Genomic DNA, 22,890 nt, shown 5'->3' on the forward strand with positions numbered 1-22,890 from the left:
TAAACTACAAACATCCCCAACACCTTCTACATTCACAGCGAAATCCATTATGAATTGCAGAATATCATCAACACGCTTTGGTAGTAAAAGGAAAAGAACGTATGGGGTCACAAATATTGAGATCATCTCCTCCAATAACATCATGCCAGTATACTGAAAAAATGATTCAAATTCGCTCCGAACATCTTCAGAATCTTCTGCTCCAGGCCAACTCTTTGGCATATAATGTGTATGTTGAGCTACTAATGCCATTGATCCTTCCGGATCAATTACTAGGAATTCATCAATAATAGCTGCTCTACTGATTGTTGTCATAGTTCCAAAGACAGCAGCATACCAAAACAAATTGCGGCCAAACAAGTGTGCCTCAAGAAGAGATTCATCCAAGAATGCAATAATGATAAGAATCGCCGAACCTTCGGAATTAATCATTTTATTTGCGAACTTGAGAATCGTAGTGCAATGAAGTCTGCAAGCCAAATAGGAAGAGTATTTGCGAACCCAGAGAGAGCATTCCCGGGCGAGGGAAGTGGAACAATCCTCGAATTGTTGGGACATGGAGGTGATTAGGGTTTTATGAGAGGACTTGCGCTGCTCATCTTCATGAGTGAAAATGGTAATGTGACCGTCCCTGAGCAAGCAGTGAATAAGTGCCAAGGTCTTGAGAGTGACCATCCAGTTCTTGGTTCGCTTCAACCGAGTTTCCACCACATTTCTCGGATGTTGCAGTAAGTCGGAGGATTGTGTTGCAGCCAAGGCAATGAGAACGTGAATTTCCTTGGGCAGAATGTCGTTGTGTCGAGTAGATTTCAGAACCGCGATATTGATATCTGCAATCTTGCTTATGCATTTGGCATACCCGATGTTACCAGCATCTTTCAGCGCCCGGGCAGCTTGTCTCGACCACGACTCCATCCCCGATAATGTCAGACATTCAACCACACTTTTGGGAGTTGTAGGATCCCCACCAATAAACTCTCTACAGTCAGTAGAACCATACTCTCATTTTTTGGCAGCTGCACCTAAAAATCATACATAATTGTAGTCCAACGTTACTTCTTCACCCTTTACAGGATTTCTGAGTGCGCAGAAGCCAACACAACCCTCACCATTCACTGTCCACTTCTCCGTTTGACAATTAGGATTGCAGTTGTGGTTTGTATACCGTCCAAGGTTTCCTTTTACACATGCATCAATAACATCTTCATTTTGATTATCACTACTCTGGTCAACATCTCCTTCTCCTTTACTTTCAACATCAACTTTATTTGGATCATCAGCTTGATCTGCATTAGCTTCATCTGAATCATCATCTAGATCATTTTCCCTTCGAGCTTCTTTAACTTCTGCAATTGACTTTTCTAAACTTTGAATTGCTTCTTGAATACTAAATTGTTCAACGTAAGGATGATGTGAACGTAACAGCAGATTGTGCGGCAAACTACGTTCAAAGGCCCCAATGATTATATCGTGTGCCATGGCTCTAATACCACTGTAGCATAAAAACTTATGCTGAAGCACGAAGGATTAATAGCTTGTAGATTTAATTGATAAAAATACACATTGGTATTTAAAATAATTATTTATTATTATATAAAAATGTATAAGATGATTTGAATGTACAATGAGGACCCTGCTTTTATACCTCAGCAGGTGACCTTTCATGAAGGGGCATGTCTTTTAGACATGCCTTTTCACTTAATTTTAATGACTAATTAACCTCAATAATATTTAATTATTTAATATTTATATTTATTTTATTTAACTAATTGTTATGAATTATATTCATAACAATGTCCCCAAGAAAGCCCTCACTAGATCTGTTGCAACAAAGTTTCCCTTGGAGCAGACATTTGAAGCCTTGGAAACCATACCAAAGGATGATGTTCCTAATGATAAAGACAAAGAGATTACACAACTGCAAGAGAAGCTAAAGAAGGCACACATGGTTATTCCACAATTGTAGTAGGACCATAAGGAATTGAAGAAGGTTGCTCTAGAAAGGACAGCTAAGCTTAATGAAGAAGAACCAGTGACAAAGGCTACACCATCTGTCACCAAATTCAAAGGCGAGGAGAAGATAGTAAGAGAGGATATTCAAGAACAACTAGAGTCACTAGATCTTCAGCTAGAGAATTGCATATTTAGGAAAAGAAATTAGTACAAGAGGAGAAAAAAACAACGATGGATGAGGGGCAACATACTTTTAACAAGCTGAGGATGCAGTTGAAGAAATCCCACAGTGAAATCATTGAACTTAAGGAGCAGGATGAAATGGCTAGAAAAAATATGAGTGATCTTTTGGACATGTATGAGCCAGCAATGGAAAATGCTAAATATATGTTTAAGAGGTCTCTCCCACTACATAGGCAGCTGAAAAACATATGCAGGCAGAATCTTACCATGAGGAGGGAGTTGAGGGCTGCCAAGTAGCAGTTGAAGGAGATACATGAGAAAGACAGAGGTAAGTTGGATTTGTTGGCTGAAGCAACCAAAGTCTAAAATATTGCAATAGGTAAAACAAAGCAGTTTTGATTTTTGGTTTTTTGCCTAAGTATACTTGTTGAACGGGGTTGAGGTTAAGAGGTCATATTTTGCATGAAGTCTTTCCTACAAGCACAGTTAGTCAGAATTCTCAAGTGACTTTCCAAAAGAAGCAGCCCACACAACAGTTTTGTATCCTGGCCAAGCATTAGGGAATAGGGTTTCGATGTAAAGGTGGAAGTTTTGTCATATTTTTTGGTGAATAAGGGCTTGAATGGGTTTGAAACATTATTAGCATCATGTCAACATCATCAGCAGGATGTGTCTTGCTCAGAGATCTCAACATCGATCAAAACCATAAAGAACAGGTCACATTGCGCTTTTGATGTACGTGAAATTTTAAGAGTTGGGAGCTTGGTGTGACGAAAGAAAGTTTCTAAGGAAGTTGACGATGTCCAGGCCATTTCACATGTGCAGAAGTCATCAACCAACTCAGGGAGTGACCGTAGCTACATCAACCATGGATTCGTTGAGCTTTTCTATTGCGTTTTTGTGTTTCTACTAAAGAAGGAGGTTGCACAGCGCCGACGCTGCGTTTCCACACAGTCGTCTTTTTTACCGAGATTTTCATGTCAAAACTTCATGTAATTTGTTTTTATGCTCATGGTAAATGTTATGAGGCATCTAAAGACTTATAAGATCGATTTAGACTTAGTATTTAATGTAAATATGCTTGAAAAAGCTTTGGTCAAACAATTCCTAATTTTCAGCAGAAGAAAAAAAACAGTTTTTATTCAGTGCATTAGCTAGAAACATAAATCCTATTAAGGAATTTGGTTCCTAGAAGTGGGAATTGATTTGTTTTCATCTATTTATGATGTAATTGTAATGAAGCAAAGGGTTGGTCAAGTTTGAGAAGAAAGAACACTGTGTGTATTGTATTTTCTTGATTTTCCAATGAATGAAAAGACAGAGGCCTAATTTTACAAGGATTCCTGTGTCAATTGCTTTGGAGATGTGCTTCTTTGTTTTGTAAGTTATCTTCTGTAATCAATTATGCTTTGAAATGTGTCTTCTTGTTTAGTTGAACAAAGATTTGTCTCAGAATTCGCTTCAAAAAGTGCTTTGTTTCAGTTTGCTAAACAATTTATGTTTTCTACTTGAATGGCATTTACAATTCATCCTGTTGTTTGATGCTCTATATGTCATTTCGACCTATCTTCTACTCACCCTCCTACAATGAATTTGACTGAAAACTCCAAAAGACTGCCTACCTTGCCCATGTAGAATATCCCTGTCTCTCTTCATCCTTTCACTGGAAAAGAATCAACTTTTATGACCGTATTGCCCAACGGATCTATCTTCTTCCCCGCCAGTAAACCTTTAGAATCTATACCCCTGTGAGCACCATACCTAGTATAAGATATAATTGATTGAAATTTTAGCTAGAGAGAGCGCTCTCTGACGTTGGAAGGGCTAGATTCCAACTTCCAAGTGGTTTGTGGTTACCTTTGGATTCCTCTCCTCAGCCTAGAGGAATTACAGAGAGCTAACAAAGCCTAAAGAGTTTGGCCTAGAGGCCTTCCTTGTCCACTGCTTTATTGGCACTTATAACCCTAGTTGCTCTCCTAATGTCTCTCTCTCTCCCACACTCTCTTATAGAAAAAATTTCCCGTTGATAGATAAACTGGTTTAAGGATAACCCTGTTCTATGACGCCATACACCTTTTTTTTTCAGATGAAAAAAGCGATATATTTATCAGTATAGAATTTACATATGATGCAAAATCTGCAGCACAAAGGTGCATATCAGAGGGGGTATTCTGTGGTGACTGTTCAGTGTAAAGACAGACCTAAGCTTCTTCTAAATATCTCTATTTATTGTTTTTTCAAACCCAAAATTAGGTTGACACTACTTCAATTTATGATTAAGTCACCAACATGTAAGTATTATCGCTTGCACATTTATGATTAAGTCACCAACATGTAAGTATCATCATTTGCAAAATATAAACACTACAATCAAATTCATGATGCTTGAAACCAAAACTAATAATCAAACAATCTTCTTATACCACACTATGGAGGCTTGCTTCAAAGTGTAAAAGGATTTCTTTAGTAGGATGTATGTTATAACTCTTATACAGAATGAATAATGTGTGAAAGAATAAGTAGATAAGAGTTCATATTTGCAATAGGTGCAAAGATTCAATGTAGTCAATATGAATATGATCTTGTTGAGAGAAGATTTTTGTCACAAGTAAATTTATGTTTCTCAATAACATTTGTAGATGGTAAATTTAGTCTTGTAGACCATTAGACATTTCATCACATTCTTTCTTTATGCAGATGGTAAATTTAGTCTTGTAGACCATTAGACATTTCATCACATTCTTTCTTTATGCCTGGGGAACTAAGTCAACTTTTATTTTTCATCAAAGGAATTGCACTCTTTAGTCATATCATTCTCCCATTTAGATTAAACTTGTGCATATGAATGTCTATTGAGATCAATTCCTTTAGGATACATGCCATGAAAGCAACACTAACACACTATTTCTATCAAGTCTTTCTTGAGTCATTTATCGTACCTACATTAACATCGACAACTTCAATTGTCTTAGTCAACCATTGGAGAAGACAAAAGTCCCTTATAGATGGAATTTTTGTATTAGATTCACCATGAGAATTCATAGTCAAATGATTAGATAAGCCATTGCTTGTAGTCAATTATATTGGAAAAGATCCACTCGAAGTGAAATCCGTTACACTAGTTGATTGCCTAGTGGAAAAGCTAGTCAATGCATTAGTTAAGGTTTTATAATAATATGCTGATATAGAATTTGTCCTAATCTCAAATGCATCATTGCTTAATAATCCATATGGGGACTTTAGTTTGGAAATCCTTGGAAGTCTACTTGTTAAAAGACAACATCCCACCTGCAAATAACTTTTCATTTTATTTGAATGAACAATTTGTAGGCATTTGCCAATTTGTAGCAATTTGTAACCTTCATGGCCAACCTTCAAGCAACAAAATTTGTTACAATTAGATGATTTATCAAATAAAGAACAGATCTTCATACATGTATGATTTTTCTTTTTGCAATCATGACTCCCATCATGACCTGCCAAGTTTCGGCATTCCTCCAATTCATTTCCTTGGTGTGATTCAAGAGAGCAATATGTGCACTTTTCATCGCAACAATGGTTACCCATACAAGAGTGATTAGAGGAATGGCCCTTCTCTAGAACACACCGCCAAAAACATACATAACATTTACAAACACATACAGAGAGTCCCTGTTTCAGTTCTGCAAGTGATAAAATTGCCTCCAGTTGCAACTTTTGTACATCAGCATTCCCAGAAAATTCTGCAGTGTTGCAGTGAAGCCACTTTCCAACACGATCGCGTCGTCTATCAGACAATGCCACTAAGAAATCGAGAAATTTAGAGTGCCAAAAATCACCATTTTTGCCTCTCCTTTCCAAGACACATTCTAGTTTCGGTCTGAGACGATACAAAATTTTGCCATTTGACATAGATTCATCCAGAGCTGCAAGCTCCAAGCTAGTGTCATGCAAATCTAGAAGGAGATCCCCAATTACCATTGGAGCGTCACTTACCTCTTCCTCTGAGTCAAATTGGCAGCCTTCGAACACTGAATCATGATTAGATAAGCCATTACTTGTAGTCAATCATGCATGGATTCATTTGACTATGAATTGGCTCTGGATAATACAAATGTATTGCCTGCATTCCAAATTGTGGTCAAGGAGATTTACACTAATGTGAGCAAGAAAATGCTGAATTCAGATTCCTATAAGTCTCAATTGTCTCTCAACAGAGTTAATATTATGGATGTATATGGAGATGGGGATGGAGTGGAACCACCCAAGACAAAGAATTCTTGCTGCTGAGGATTCAGAGAAAAAGCTCCTTTGTTTCTGGGCCTTCTTCAAACAATTGTCTGTGTCCTTAATTGGAAGAACAAATATGCAGCATAAGCTATCAGCATGATGATGCTGCTGACTCTAGACAGTTGTAATGTTGATACAGCTGCTTCACTATATGCCATAGATTGTTGAAGGGCCAAGGGTGCATGAGACACAGTGAAGCCATCATGAGAAGACTGGAGTCGATTCCAGAAATAACCTACGTCATATAGCAATACAACACCCATGGTTAGGCCCTAATGAATGAATATCATGAGCAGGTCGGACTTGTTTTGGTGGCCTAGGTTGTTAAAGAAAAACTAAAAATATATCACATGCCTTGTCAAACCGTTGTTCTTTTTTCATGTTGGCAATTCCTCCACAAAAGATAGATGTGCCAAGCACAAAAAGTAAGTTGGAAAGCATAGAGCCTAGTAGAGAATACTTGACCACATTGGTCTTGCCATGGTAAAGTGCGAACACTGCAATGAGCATCTCTGTTGCATTTCCACATGTGGCGTTGAGCAGCCCGCCAACTATAGGAGAATTAATTAACAATATATTTGCATCAGTTACTTTGAAATGTCAAACACTTTCTCATATATATCAATTAGCTCATATTTTGTATCCACAAATATGAGTACATAGTCCATTGCCATATAAGAATCTCACTTGTTGGTCCAGTGTAGAATGCAATTTGTCTGCAACAATTTACAACAAAACATCAGATTGTAAAACCAACAAACATAATATTTTATGAAGTCACTGCACTGCAGTGACCATTCCAAGTGTATAAACAATTGCAGTACAAGGTATAGATTACACATAACCTATGTACATATACCATGCAATTTTTCACTTACTCGGTGACAAAGTCTATACGTTCAGCAAGAGGTGCAAGGCCAAGCAAACTTATGATGAACACCCAAACCTGCAAACAAAAGAATGTGGAAAATGATGCCAGAAAAACTTACAGAAAATGTCAGAAATGATAAACTTTCAAGTAGCATGAACCCTCTGTCCTTTCTATTGATAAACTTACAGAAATGATGCTAATTTCAATAAAGAGCTTGAAAGACAACTTGTTATTGTTAGATTGCTTACAATAGATGGGCTGGAGCTTCATTTCTAGTTGCTCTGTTTCTTCCACTCAAAGAGGATGAGTTGATTTCCATCACGTATTCCTCCAACATGGCTATCTGCAGCTTTCACATCCATATTCAAATTAATGTTGTTCATAGGCCTCAGACATTGATACCTATTTCCAACATCTGCACTTAAGGTCCACAGAACAGACTGCTCTACCTTGTCATGACTAAAATCTGCCAAGTATATCTGTTCAACAACATTCAACAAAAACTATGGATTAGGGGACCACCGTTGTAAACAACTCTGTTGCAGCCCATAATGCCCAAGACCCTGGCATTCCGAAACCCTGAGTTAAGGTGGTTTATAGCATTGCAGTGAATAAGACTTCTCTACATATCCAGAGGAGAGGCTATATTAAACAATGAAACTAAAAGGAAAAGGGAAATAGAAAGTTTTACCTCGTCCCATTCTTTATCCCCGTGTTTCAGAGCATGTCTGGCATTCCGAAACCCTGAGTTAAGGTGGTTTATAGCATTTCAGTGAATAAGACTTCTCTACATATCCAGAGGAGAGGCTATATTAAACAATGAAGCTAAAAGGAAAAGGGAAATAGAAAGTTTTACCTGGTCCCATTCTTTATCCCCGTGTTTCAAAGCATGTCTGGTGGCCTTGTATATCGATATGGATACCTAGTTGTTGTTCACGTGAATTCATTTGTTTAACTTCACCTTCAACTAGGCAATCTTTAAGGTATCTAAACAAGTTCAATGGATATTTATGACTACTTTTATTCTATTTCATAGCCACTTTAACCCCCGAATAGGGTTTTCGGCATGGCTTCCTCAATTCAAACTCATTATCATCGACCCTTGCTTTCAAAAAAGCCCATTCACATTTCAATATTCTTCCACACACTATGCCTTACGGCGTTTCCTTTGCAACATTAGGTGCAAATGCTAGTAATAGGGAGGTGAATTCAATAATGACTAAAATTTATCATAAAGAAGTGAATTTAATAATGACTGAAATAAACTTTAAAGTAACCTTAACTACACATGCTAACCATTTAAGATATTTGACTTTTCACTTGAGAGATAACCGGTCACACAATTTAACAAAAAAAAATTTATACCATCAAATTAAAAAAAATTATAAAATAATTAAACTACACCTTAAAATAAATACCACATCAACACTTACCAACACCCAGCGTGGCAGTTATCTAATATAACGCAGGCCAATGCCATAGTTAACCATCCATGTGCCAGACCATGCCGCATGGAATACATTAATACGTACGACATGAAATTTGAAATTTGAATTTGAAGAGAAGGACATAATTTGAAATGGAATTGAAAGCGAACACGTCTCCTAAAAGAAAGAATGTGGTGGATCATGTTATTTACAATGCTGAACATCAAACTAAATTTGATATTGATATGAAGTTGTAATTATTGCAGTGCATAAGTGCTACTGCATGGTCAGTCCGGGGTTAGTAAGGGGTTAGAAGGAGATGGATGTCTTAATAAATTTAAAGTTGAGATCGAACTAGGTTAATTAATATTATAATTTACGGTTTACAAATATTTTAATATAAATTTTAAATTAAATATTTAAATATTTATATTAATTAGTATATTTTAATATCAAAAAGATTATTTAATTTAATTTTAATAATAATTATAAATTCATATATATATATATATATATATATTAGTTTCAATTTAAATACATAATTATATTTTAAAACACCTAAGTTACGTCATATATATAAAAATCATTAAAATTATTAATTTAAAAAGATCAAGAATTTAAAAATTAATAAAACAGAGAAATGTGACTATTTAAGGATTTCTTCAAAATGATTTGGTGTATAGTTTTTTTTTTCAGGTTAAGATAATAACTATAAACCAGTTACAAGTAAATATTTAATATTTAAATGTTCAATTCAAATATACTCAAGACTAAAAAGACAAATGCTAAAGTGCACATTTTGAGAATTAAATACAAATTTTCATTAACCTTGTCACCCTGATAATTCACCAAGTAGTGACTACACAGTTGGGATACACTTAGTATAGTGTTGAAAGAACCACATGCTTATTAAAAATACCACATTTATAACTAATAAACACACACATATCAAAGATATCTTGCAATATCCATCAATAAACTTTGATGGAGGGGTTCTTGATACCAATTCATCTTTCACACATAAATCCTAAATTGGCATTGCAATAATTTTTACTTTTCTATGCAATTGTTTTAACTTATCCTTTTTGACTTGGTACACACCTTTCATCTAGTTGCACACAAGTTCAGAATTGGTGAAGACTACAATTCCATTAGATCCAGAGTCCCTGGTTGTTCCTAATCCTTCTATAAGTGAAATATAATATGTTTCATTATTTGTTGTCCTTCTAGGTACATCCATTTTCTTTTGGAGGACTTTGTTCATCGCAATATTGTATAGCACATGTGTAACATTGCTTGTCCTAGATTGGGATAACGAGAAACTTCAATGTATAATGTCCATTTTTCAACCATGTTTAATGGGTTTTTTGATCCCTGTAAAAAAAATCAATAAAATGAATAATATATTTCTTTTTTGCAAATGCCTTGACCATAAAAAATTTGATCAAGAACATGTGAGAAGAACCTAACAGTAAATGTTGAATTTGATTATGAAACTAAATTAGCATTTCATGAAGAGCAACTTGCAAATCCCAAGTATGAAAAAGTCGTTACAACTACAATAATAGGAGGAATAAAAATGATAAAGACAATCATCAATCATAGGAGGAATAAAAATTATAAAGACAACCATCAAAATTGTTGAATCTTTTAGAACAATGGAAGAGAAGATGAAATCACGTGAACATATTGTTTTTTTATCTTACATGAGTCAATAGAAAAGTTCAATTAGCAACAATTGGGGTATAAGTAGATGTAGAAAAGAAATAAGATAAAGAAGACAAGGACATTATTGAAGAAGAAGACCATAGTAAAGATGAAGCTAAAGAACAAGAAAATGTTTGTAGAATATAAAAATTTGAGGAAAAGAGGGAAAAATGCTTATACAACATATAGTTGAGAACAACCTATACTAGCATGTAAGAGTATTGTAATCCTACTATATTAGGAAGAGTAGCATGTAGTAGTGGTCATAAGTAAGAAGAGCTTTGGAGATAATGACTCTGAATAACTCTAGTTTGTTAATTTAAAATAGAAATATTTAGTATGCACAACACAGAGGTTGACAAGCGGATTCTTATCGTTCAAGAATAGACATGTTTTTTGAATGAACACAAGCTAGGGAAGTTCTTCATACGACTTCAATTTACAATAAATTAATTCTTTGGAAACCTTCATTCCAGTGACAGGGATTAAATTGCCTATTTAATTGTTCTGTGTTGTATGTAATGTGATTCCTTATTAGAGATGTCAATTTGTACACTTCTTTTTCTCCTTCCTAATGAGTGAACATTGATTTTCGAATTGCATATTAGTTGGTGCATTGTCAGCACCCTTGAAATTCGAACATTGTTGCGTCAATCTAATTTCTTACTTGAAACTAAAAGAAAGTTTTATTTCATTAGAACTTGTTCAAAACAACTCGAGCAATATGAGAAACCAACAATAATTTTCAATCCAATAAATTCAATTGATCTAAGTACTAATGGTATGAAACACCTGTGGTGTTTTTTAGTTGGAATGAACTAAAGCTTTGAAACTGGTATTTCCTCAATTGAATATCATTACAACTACAAATAATAATGCCATGAATGAGTCTTTGGCCAGTTGCCTTGTGAGAGGATTATGTAAACTAAGTCTCCCCATGTTTTCTTGCCACTGAAAACCTTCTTTGTTTTCCTACTAATTTATTAATGATTTTACCTAAAACCAAGGTCAAACCTGATAAGAATGTGCCTAGTGTCAATTGTAATAACAATTAAGACGATGAAATGCAATAGTTTTATCTCTGAGGGAGAAATCAACACAAGAAGCTGTCACCTGGTACTATATTGATATTTGTAAGTGGAACATTGTTGCATCAATCAAATTGCTTACTTGAAACATAAAGAAAGTGTTATTTCATTAGAACTTGTTCAAAACAACTTGAGAAATATGAGCAACCTACAATAACTATCAATCAAATAAATTCAATTCATCCAAGTACTAATGGCATGAAACATATGTGGTCATTTGGGATTTCCTCAATTGGATGTCATTACAACTACAGATAATACTTCCAGGAATGAGTCTTTGGCCAACTATATTTTGAGATGACTATGTAAACTAAGCCTCCCCATGTTCTATTGCTACTAAAAACCTTCTCTATTTTATTACTACTTTATTAATGATATTACCTAGAATCAAGGTCAAACCTGATAAGAATGTACCTAGTGTCAATTGTAATATGAATTAAGACAGTGAAATGCAACAGTTTTATCTTTGAGGAAGAAATCAACACAAAATGTTGTCACCTAGTGGTATATTGATATTTGTTACAAGACAAATAACAATGGAATTACTATATACCTAGCTAGGAAATGACTTTATAACAAGAAATAGAAACAATTTAAAATATAGATATGAGACATCAATCATTAATTGTGACGGTAGAGCAGTAATTCAAAATAGTAGCAGTATTTAATTTACATCCCACGTGAATTTTAGCAATTTGCATATCCAGTTCTTATTTTTACTTATGTACCCATGAATGAATAACAATCGATCGACATCAAACATGTTTAAGGGGTTGGACGATATTACTAATATTAGTACACCAATCCTACCATACACCATACACGGGAGTTCTATACCATTAATTCAAGAACACTGTTGTTGGTATAGATCCAATTAACTACTAGTACAATTTAGGTTCTATTTGAAAACTCTTTAAAGAAATTGACCAATTTAAAAAATGCAAGCCCTTCTAACCTTAGGGCTGAATGCAGTACAAGATACTACAATTAAAAGCAAAAGAAACTTAGGTATTTCCACTTTCCAATCAAAACAAATGTCTCGAGGGTCCGATTGATATGAGGACGAGGGTTAAAACAAGAAGTTGTCACATATTATTATAGGAACAATTGTGATCAACGTTGTGGAATGTAAGAAACATTGCAAAATATGCTTCCAAAGTATGACAAAATGTGAACATCGCACAACTAAACCATACCAAACATCAATGAAAAGTGGAATTACTTGTCTCAATAGAAATCATGATCACATTTCTCAAAAACAACCCATTAATGAAATATCAATAACATCAAGCTTAAGTGAAAGGGTCGACAAGAGTGAAAGGCCCAAAGAACATAAACTAAGAGCACCTTAATTTCCAAATCCATTTTTTTTATACTAGAAGAATATTAAAAGAAAATGTCCATAAAGATACATTCAAGCAGATTGAAGAATATATAAAGGCCAAATAGATGAAAATATTTAGGATCCTTGTATCTTAAAATCTATACTTTTTGAAAAAAATATGCAGTTATTTGCTTGAGAAAATATTATGAATAAAATCAAGAAATAAGTATCCAAATAAAAGCTCAAGTAAATAAATTCAAACCACAAAATTTATATAATTTGTCTCTCATATAAACCTATATTTCCGATCTATATTTGGTTTATATTGATGATTTTCGAAATATTATAATTGTTGATGATATTTTATGGTAGATATAAAATATGGTATCCGTGTAACAAGTTCTAAAACATTTTATTAATAGAATCTAGAGGCTGTTGCAATGTTTTATGTTCATGCTTGCTCATTGGGACATAGTATTTTGAAACCTATGAGTTATACCTTAATGAGATTTATGTTGTATCTATTTATTGATATGCTACCTTATTCTTAACAGAATTGAAGAAATGCGTTAAAATTTGATCTTGTATGCTTTTCAATAATTTTAACAAAATATATCCCAAACGCTTTTTAAACACATGTCGAATTATATTTCATCGTGGATTTATGACAACGTATCTATATGGAAAACGCCATTTATGAAATTTCAGACACATCCACCACGTGTGATCGTCAGGCCTAGATTATGATGGTTTTAAATTTAAATCGAGAGCATTAGCAAAGCTATTGAAGGCTGACATGCAGGGGAATAGGGGATGCTTTGCATTTATATTTCTCTCAAAATTGATTTTGGCATGTTAGCAGCAAGGCACCTACTATTCCCCTTGCATACCAAGGTGCATTAACTTTGCTATAGAAATGGAAATAGGAGTTTCCGTGAACAATACTGACACACCAATATTAATGCAAACGCTTGTACTATGTCCATAAAGCTTCACACTTTTATTTTAATCCTACTGCCAAACGCGATGCTGTTACCTCTCAAGTTCCACGTTGGTTACTTCGGTGTGACAGTACGGCGTTGTCGGTTACGTACACCATTTGACGCGTGAGGCACGCATCTTCGCATGAAAGCATATTGTCACATGGGCGGCTAAGCGGTCACATGGGGAGCTACGAAATTCTAGCCAAAGGCCAATGAAGAGCTCGTACGGAGAGCGGTTAGCGCCGACGACCTACCGACTGATTTCTCCACCGTAAATAAATGAGTTACAGCTGGGCGTTTGAATGAACAGTGTACGGCGTACGCTCTTTCGGGACGTGTCATTTTCTTGTGTGGATAGATAAAATATGTTCCGAGTTTAAAACAAGCGGGCACCAGACGAACGCGTCAAGTCCGCCTTGTGATTTGGGGACTGGACGGACAACGAACGCCTGCGGGACCGGGCTGTTGCTATTTTCACCTTTATAGTTTCACAAATGCTCGTTCTTTACAGTCCAGAGACCTCTCTTTACGTCAACGTTCGATAGATGCATGATCGGGAATATGCCACGATGTAAAGAGGATGGGTCTAGGCGGTAAAAGACGGACATTTATAGAACTATAAAAGTGGAAATAGCAACAGCTGACCGGACCGTTGTCCCGCACCAGACGGCACATTTGACAGTCTTTCGTTGATTCGAATCCTTCCGTAACGTGATCGCTTGTCGTAGCAACCAAATTTAATTGTGGTCACGTAACAAGTTGCCGTCTAGTGCAGCAGAGGAGGTAACGCCGCGTTACGGGATCCCGGGTCGGGATTTGGCCCCGAATCACCGACTCATCCTTCACTACATAATTTTTCGAAACGCCGGGGAATCAAGGTTAACGGGGTAAAGACTCTCTCCGTTTCAGACTCCCGACAAAATAGACACGTAACTTCTTTGAAAGTGCGGGATAGGGAGGTGGTGTTAGACTCGTATTAACTTGTTCTGTTAGAGGCTAAATGTTAACCAAATAAATTAAATTACATGCCAACTAAGCAGATAAGGTCTCTCACTTGAAACTATTTCTTCAGGGACAAGCGAACGATTCTTTGCAACTTGCTCACCCAACATCTGCGCCTCGAATTTTGCTTTTCGAAGCACATTTCCACGAGCTCGTCGCATTTATTCCTGTGTTTAATTGATGGCATTAGCTCTTTGGACAAACAATCTTCGAAAAAGGTTACATTAACGAGTGTAGGCATTATAGCACGCGTAGTCTAACGAGTCAGAGGAGTTGCTAGGAAGTTACAGAAATTCCCTTTATATTTAGAGAAAATCTGGTAAGAATTTTTGTAAATCCAAATTATAGTCATTAAATTTCAAAATTTTAGGTGTTTTAGATATTTTTGATGGTGCTGAATTCATTTCCACCAACAAAAATACACAATTCAAACACTACTTTTATAAAATTTTTATTCTTATTTTTTTACCCAAATTCTGATCACTTTTGGCTAGGCAACTTCCCCTGCGGCAATTCCGGCCTCGTTAGAGAACTCCATTGTAGAACTGCATTATTAAAAGTTCAAATAATATTGTGACGTCACTTGATCTTTGTGTCGTGTGTGCTTCCGTCACGAGGACAACTTTAGACGTTTAGGATAAAGAGCATGACAAAATGCAACACCGCGGATCCCGTGGTTAGTGGCCATTCCATCTCAAAAAAGCCGTCTGCTTTTACAGTTTCACACCGCCCCTGGGTTTTCGTCACATTCTCATAATCGAATCTTTTATTTCAGAACAGTGCATTTTCAACTGAATTGATCAAATCATATCATCAAATTCTAACGAAGATACTCAGAAAATATGCGTTTATGATTTTAGCCGATCATGAAAAATCTGTGCACGATACTTTATGTTGGACCCAATTATACATATACATCATAAAAGCATGCGGACGAACACAAAAGTGCCAAAAGACGTGGACAAACACAACAGTGCAAAAAAACGCAGTTGAACACAAAAATGCCAAAAACACGTGACCAAACACAACACTGCCAAAACACACGGATGAAACGAAAAATTTGCAACAGTCTCACGACCCACACATATATATAAACCATTTTTCGGCCGAAAATTTATTTTGGGTTAAAAAATTGTTCGGCCGAAAAAACTAGTGGCCATAATTTTTCCCACTAGAAAACAATCCATTACCAGGTTGCCCTTAATTTAAATTTAACTGTTCGGCCGAAAAAAATTTAGTTTGGCCGAGAAATAGTAATTAGCTTGGTCCAGAAATATTTTAGTTCGGTAGAAAAAGTGAAATCACAAATTTTTCGCAAGAAATTCTCACGTCAATGTAAACCAGATTCACGTTTTTGCCTGGGTGATAATTTGTTTTCTTTCTATGGACCAAGATAAATCTAAATTATTAACCTAGATGCTTAAGAGTCGGATCTTGAATTCAAAGGAAACGGGGTTTTTTTTCTTTTCTCCTACCTTTTCCTTGTAGGTTGTCACAACATTCCAATAATTAAAATTCTTCTCCTTCACATATTAAAGTTCTTCTCACATAAGGGACTACATCTCATATTCCAACAATATCATCCATTATTATTATTAATTCACTATTCCTAGACTTTGAAATAAAGTTTTTTAGAATTATTAGAAGTCTGTGTGTTTCTTTTTTTTCCTAGTAGAGGTCTCTAGATCAGGTGGATTGAGAAGGTCTCTAGAACAAGTGGAATGAGAAGCCTTTTAATAATTAAAACGATTTAGGCAGACTGCCATTAAATATTTGGCTATTAAACCATCAAATTGATACCTTTTGCAAGAAGCTCGCAGATCAAATTGTGGAATCATGTAGAGAAACATATACAAGTAGCTTGATAAAGAGGTCTAGTGGGACCTTTGTGTGTGGGACTATCACCTTAAATAAATAGCGTTGAAATTACTGCTTCACAACCTCCATTAACTATTTTTTTCACTCTTCTAATTTATAATTGAAGTATTGTGTGATGCTAGCGTGTTTTCTTTAGAATATGTTGCTACAAAAAGTGCACAAATTCGGTTTCATACAACCTGAACTTTTTGTTACTGTTTTTCTTTCCATGAAGTATCTTAAAAAATAGAGATGGCTCATCCTTTAGCATAATCATACTTAAGCGAAGCAACCAATTTGGATATTTCCAACTATGTAAATTGGAATTTTAAAATGTAGAGATGGATGGAGAGATACAATCTCTGGTCAAAGAAACTGGGGATAAAGTGAAGCTAGCGATAGTTGTAGGAGCTATAGTTGAATCAATTGAAGATTGGGTGAAGTGACAGACTAAGGAGAAAGTGTTTCTATGAATTTTTGTAAAAGAAAACATTATACCACATATTATAGACTGCAAGACGTCGAGGGAGATTTGCACGATGCTTAAGGACTTCTAAAAATAAAATAATAAAAATCAACTCCTATCATTGAATAGTAAGCTTATGTATATTAAAATGGAAGAGAATGAAAGTATGTGTAATTTTATTTCAAGAATTAAGGATTTTCGAGATAAACTTGGAGACATATGTGAAGCAGTGTCTAGCACCGACCTAGTCACTATAACCTTAAATGAAATTCTAGATGAGTATCAAATGTTCATCACAAGTTTTGTAGTAAGGGAAAATACTCCCACTTTTCATGAATTGGAAAGTGTACTCATGTAGGAGGAAGAAAGGCAAAGGAAACTGAAGCCTGAAAATTTTGATTCGGCACTAATGGTGAAAGGGAACCACATTTCAAAAGGGAGCCTTGGGAAGGTAATAAATGAAGAAATTGATTGCAAGAAAAGCCATAATTTGGTAAGCCACCATTTGCAAAATGAAAACCAGGTATGACATTTTGAAAGGTTGATATTAAATGTCATTATTGTGGAAAGTTTGATAACTACTTTAGATATTGTATGAAAAGAAAATACCCTATGTCCAAAACATAGAAATAAGAGGCACATAGGAAATTTTGTTGATAGAGGAGAAACAATGAATGATGACATCAAAAACTTTAGATGATTTATTATATATGTTGTGACTATCTGCTAAAATTGATGATCCAAATACTTGGTTTGTTGATTATGGAGCCTCCATACATATGTCCTATAATAAGAAATGGTTTGAGAACTTTCATGAAACTAACAATGGTACAAATATATACCTTGGAGATGATTATGCACATGAAACCAAAGGATATGGTGATGCGCCACTGACATTACCTAATGATGTTGTTAAAATAATCCATAATGTGATGTACATGATTGATATTAAGAAGAAGCTAATCTCAATCTCTACTAAAATGATCACAACTTGAAGGTTGAATTTGTAAATTCACATTGTGTAGTAGAAGACATGCATGATCTCTTCATGGCCATCATTTCAATAGGAGTTACAATTGGAGGTTTGTATAAGCTCAATGTAACAACTAAAATTTATCAATCATTGGCATCCATGACAATGAAAACAAAGACTTTTTGGCAACCTAGGTATGGCTACCTTAATTTTCATGATTTTATTACTACTACAAAAACAAGAAACAATAGAAGGGATTCCAATACTTAAGAAACACTATTTTACATGTGAATGGTGTGCATTAGGGAAGATTCATGGGGAAGGGTTCCCTAGTCATATAGATAAAAGGAAATGGGATGTTATAGAACTTGTGCATACAAGTGTATGTGGTCCTATGCAGACTAGATCATTAGATGGTGCATATTACTTCTTTATATTTACTAATTGTATGAAATATACATGAGTATACTTCATAAGAAAGAAGAGTGATGTATTTGAATATTTTAAAGAGTTCAAAACTATGGTTGAAAAGAAAACAGGAAATCAAATCAAGATCCTTCGATTAGATCAAGAGGGAGAATATATCTCAAATGAATTCATCACGTACTGGAAATTGGTAATATCCCTTCCTAATTGTTTTCCCAAGATGAGGAGAAACCATTTTGGCAATTTTGTTATTTTTGGCTTAATGCAATTTTGATGTTAGAACTTAGGAGAAAGGGGGTCGATGTGCCTTTTAGTGGATTGTGGGGGCCACTCACACACCCAAAATACGCGTCCCTTGGAAGCAACTCGATTTTCCTAAGTGGGGGATAGAAATATTTGATGGGACCCACATGGGGCCCAAGGGAGCAAGAATAAATAGATGGAAGTGAGCAGAATTTGGGGCCTTTTGATGATTTAAGAATTTCATTGTTGCTTTGGCTGTTTAGCTAATTTACAAGTGTTGTTCAGCACAGGAGCTTCCCAAGGAGTGAAGTTCATTCCTCTCTTCAGTGGACTTCGAGTGCCACCCTAGGAGGGCTTTCTTTCCCATTGGAGACAGAGAGAAGATCACCCAACAGTGGAGTATGCTACCTTGGCTAGCAAGGATGCAGTTTAGGAGAAGTTGGGGACGCAATGGGAGAGACTGTGTGTTTTGTGGAGTAGGGGAGTCAGGGAATTCAATTGGGAAGGTTGTTGGAGGTATTCACATTGATTTTCCACATAGGAGAGGAGAAATTGCAGCAGGAACGCCAGTCAAATACCTATGTCAAGCTATTGGTTAAAGGTCTTGTGTCATCCTCACTCATGACTGTGCAATCACTAGTGAGGGTCACTTGGAAGGAGGCTTAATAGGAGGATTGGGGAGCTGGGTTGTGGGGAAATTGTAGGGAGCCCGATTTGGGGAGGTATCTTGACTTTGTGGCAACAATTTATAGTAGTTCTAATTATAGGCACTGAGTTACAGTATTGGAGGAGGGCCAATCCCTAAGGGGTTGAATTTGAAGGGTCAAAACCAGAGCAAACCCTTTATGGGTTTTTCTCGATTTTTGACATGGATAATAGCCATAAATTTATAGAATTTTCTAGGTAGTTTTGAGGGGAAAAATCAAGGGGCCAAGTTAGTGAGCAGTGTAGTAAACTAGACCAATCCCCAAGGGTTCGAATTTGGCAGGTCGAAACCAGGGAAAACTCTTTCTAGGTTTTTCTAGGTTTTTGGAGAGGAGCACATCTTGAATGTTGCAGAAATTTCTGGGTTGTTTTGAGGGGTTAAATCAGAGCTTGAATTCAACTTGCAGTGTAGTTTTCTAGGAGCAACAAATTCACAATAGCTGGGCACTTTGTATTGATCACCTGAGGCTTGTAGCTTGCCTTGTGCAAGCCCAGGTGAACCTCATCCAACTTTTATTGTACTCCAGTTTATTTATTAATGAAAATTGAACCGATTTGGGTGTTGATGAGAAATTTTTGTTCATATGTTCCTTACTGAAATAATTTTTTATTGAGAATGTTATTACTTGCCTTTTTTATCGCTGCAAATATTCCATTAGGAATATTACAGTGGTATCAGAGCATGATCTTGGCCAACTATGGGGAGGAAAGCAAGATCACGGAGGAGTTTTTGAGGCAGAGCCAACAATTGGTGAGGCAGAAGCAACAAATTCTATAGGGGATACAACGACTGATACATAACCAACTCAGAAGCCAAGTACATACATGCGCATCCCAATAGTACAACACCCACACGTATGGTTAGTCTCACCATCCTACCATGCCTCATTCCTTAGATGAACAGGAGAAGGAGAAGTATAGTTCAAGGGTTGGACCATCATGTAGAGGTGGGTAGTTAGAGGATGAGACCCGAAGGCGATTTTGCTGGTGGAGACCTAGTTTTAGACATCAGGAGACATATGAGGAGGCCAAACATGAGGTTGAGGGCACACAGGGTTGTGAGGAGCACGTAGATGCACACATCGTGACATAGGAGCCACCCTTGTGGGAGTTTCCTTTGGTAGACCCGATTGACACATTGGTGGAGACAATTGGGCACACACCCATAGGACCATCCATTGACGAGGTGCCAATAGGCACAGAGGTACCCAGAGCTGTGACAGAGTTCCTAGACGATAGCTACATCCAACAGCATGGAGAGCACCATGAGAAGCGTGAGCTAGATGAGGATGTTATGCTTGAGGAGGTACCTGTGGTGGGGCAACTCGAGACTCTGGTTGAGCCCATGATGGAGGAGGATGGGAAGTCATCTTTTGGGTCTGCCATCAACGGGGAGTAGATAGATGTGCAGACAACTAGGAGAGCTGTAATACTTACATTCAGTAGCTTTCTTTAGGCTTACGTAGATGGTGTCTGCAATATTGTTAAGTTACCTCTGCACATTGGAGGGAGAGTGCCTAAGTTACCTACATAGATTGTATATGTTGTCCGAGCCAGTGCGAGAAGGCGACATGAGTTACGTAGGGAGCAACACTCGCATGATGGATTTGCTACGTAGTCAAAGACTCTTGCATTTGGTCTCTCTTGAGGGGTTGGGTGGCAAGAGGTATTGAGTTGGTACCTGATAGGGCTAACTATGTTTTTGGATACATCCATGGTCGGGGGCATAGTTCAACATGGACCATGGTTTTCCAGAGGGGCTTGAGGGTTAGATCATCGTTGGGATCCAGGTGGGACTCCCCATCACTCCATGGATTGGGTTAGTCATGGTGTTAGCAGGATGGTGGATCTGGTGATTGGATTCACCCCCATTTTCATATTCCCATCAGAGTTGTGGATAGCACCAGTGACAGGTTGGGTTGACAGGGGCGTAGGCAGATTTCATGAGTTTTCATGGCACGTTGGGTGTAAATGGGATTGTAGGATGATTAGCCTACTCTGGCAGGAGTTGGTAGGAGGAGGTGGCTTCGGTCGGCCATTAGACAGGGTATTGAATGGAGATGGTGCTCTCTCACTAGGATATTGGACACCAGAGCTACTGAGGATAGGCTCAGTAGTGTTATTCACGTTAGCATGTGAGGAGTTAGGTCGCTTAGGTCTATCTAGGAAGATGAGGAGATATAGCTCACATCATGGAATACTTACCAGTAGAATGGTAGCAGAGATTCCGACCTTGATAGGATGCAATATGATGCCTATGGACTCATTCTTAGACCTTGATATCTAGGGGTGTATATGGGTATGCAGCGATCCATAACAGTATGCGGAGGAGCACGCAGGTGCGCAGTGGTGCATAGTGGTGTGCAAGGTTGCATCGTGGTGTAGGAGGAGTGGTTCACATCTTAGTTTATTTCCTCATAGAGTGACTGACACATCAATACAAGAGGGGTTCCAGTTGATTGAGGATGATGCAGCAGCATATAGCAGAGTCCGACAGTGCATAGAGATGTGTGATTGTGTGTAGTTTCATGCTAGAAGACATGAGGATACATGGTCATATGTAGTAGTGTGCGGGGTTGCACTGTGGACAGGGGGAGTGGTACTAGTAGGGATGTTCCTTCATGAGGACGTCAGGCATGTCATTATGGTGGAGATACCTAGTTTGGGAGAGCAGATCGATCATGTGACATCCTGGAAGCGTCCACACGGATTCTTGATCATACCCATCGGAACCCATGCATCTTCCATTCGTTGGCACCATAGGCAATTGAGGGGAGGCTTGTTGTGTTTGATCCAAACCCATAATGTGGATAGTAGGACTTGGGGGATTTTCTTGAGACAACGTTATGAGATTCAGTGCCTCAGGGGCACGATAGATATTCTATAGTGGAGGAGTAGGGTCGATGTGTGAGTTGACAACCACATGTTGGGAGATGAGGTGATCTTTTGCAAGGGTGGCATATCGCTCATCACTAAGCCTACACCTAGGGATCTAGTCATGGAGGATACATGTGCCACTCTTTCCACATTGCATGTTAGGATCCTGTATGAGCATATGACACCATATATGATTCAAGCAACTTTCCAGTGGGTGTTCGGGCTCTAGACATTGTATTGGCACATTATCGAGAGGGTGGATGGCAGACTTAGTGGTGATGGTTGGCAGGAGCAGGATGGATCCACATACACTGAGTCGATTGCGAGTATCAGAAACCCATCTATTGGCTACATTCAGGGGATAACTATTTGGCACATGTGGTTTCCAACGGTCATCAGTACTATGCAGTGGCAGGCACAAGGAAGTTTAGCATGCATCAGAATAGTTCATGATATATGGAGCATATATATTGATTGCATGCGGGGACTAGAAACGAGGCATGAATGGATTCCAACAACTATTAGAGCTATGTCAC

Source organism: Pinus tabuliformis, chromosome Q, assembly GCF_031772625.1.
Source record: "Pinus tabuliformis cultivar Carrire ecotype Pingquan chromosome Q, CPIR1, whole genome shotgun sequence".
NCBI lineage: Eukaryota > Viridiplantae > Streptophyta > Pinopsida > Pinales > Pinaceae > Pinus > Pinus tabuliformis.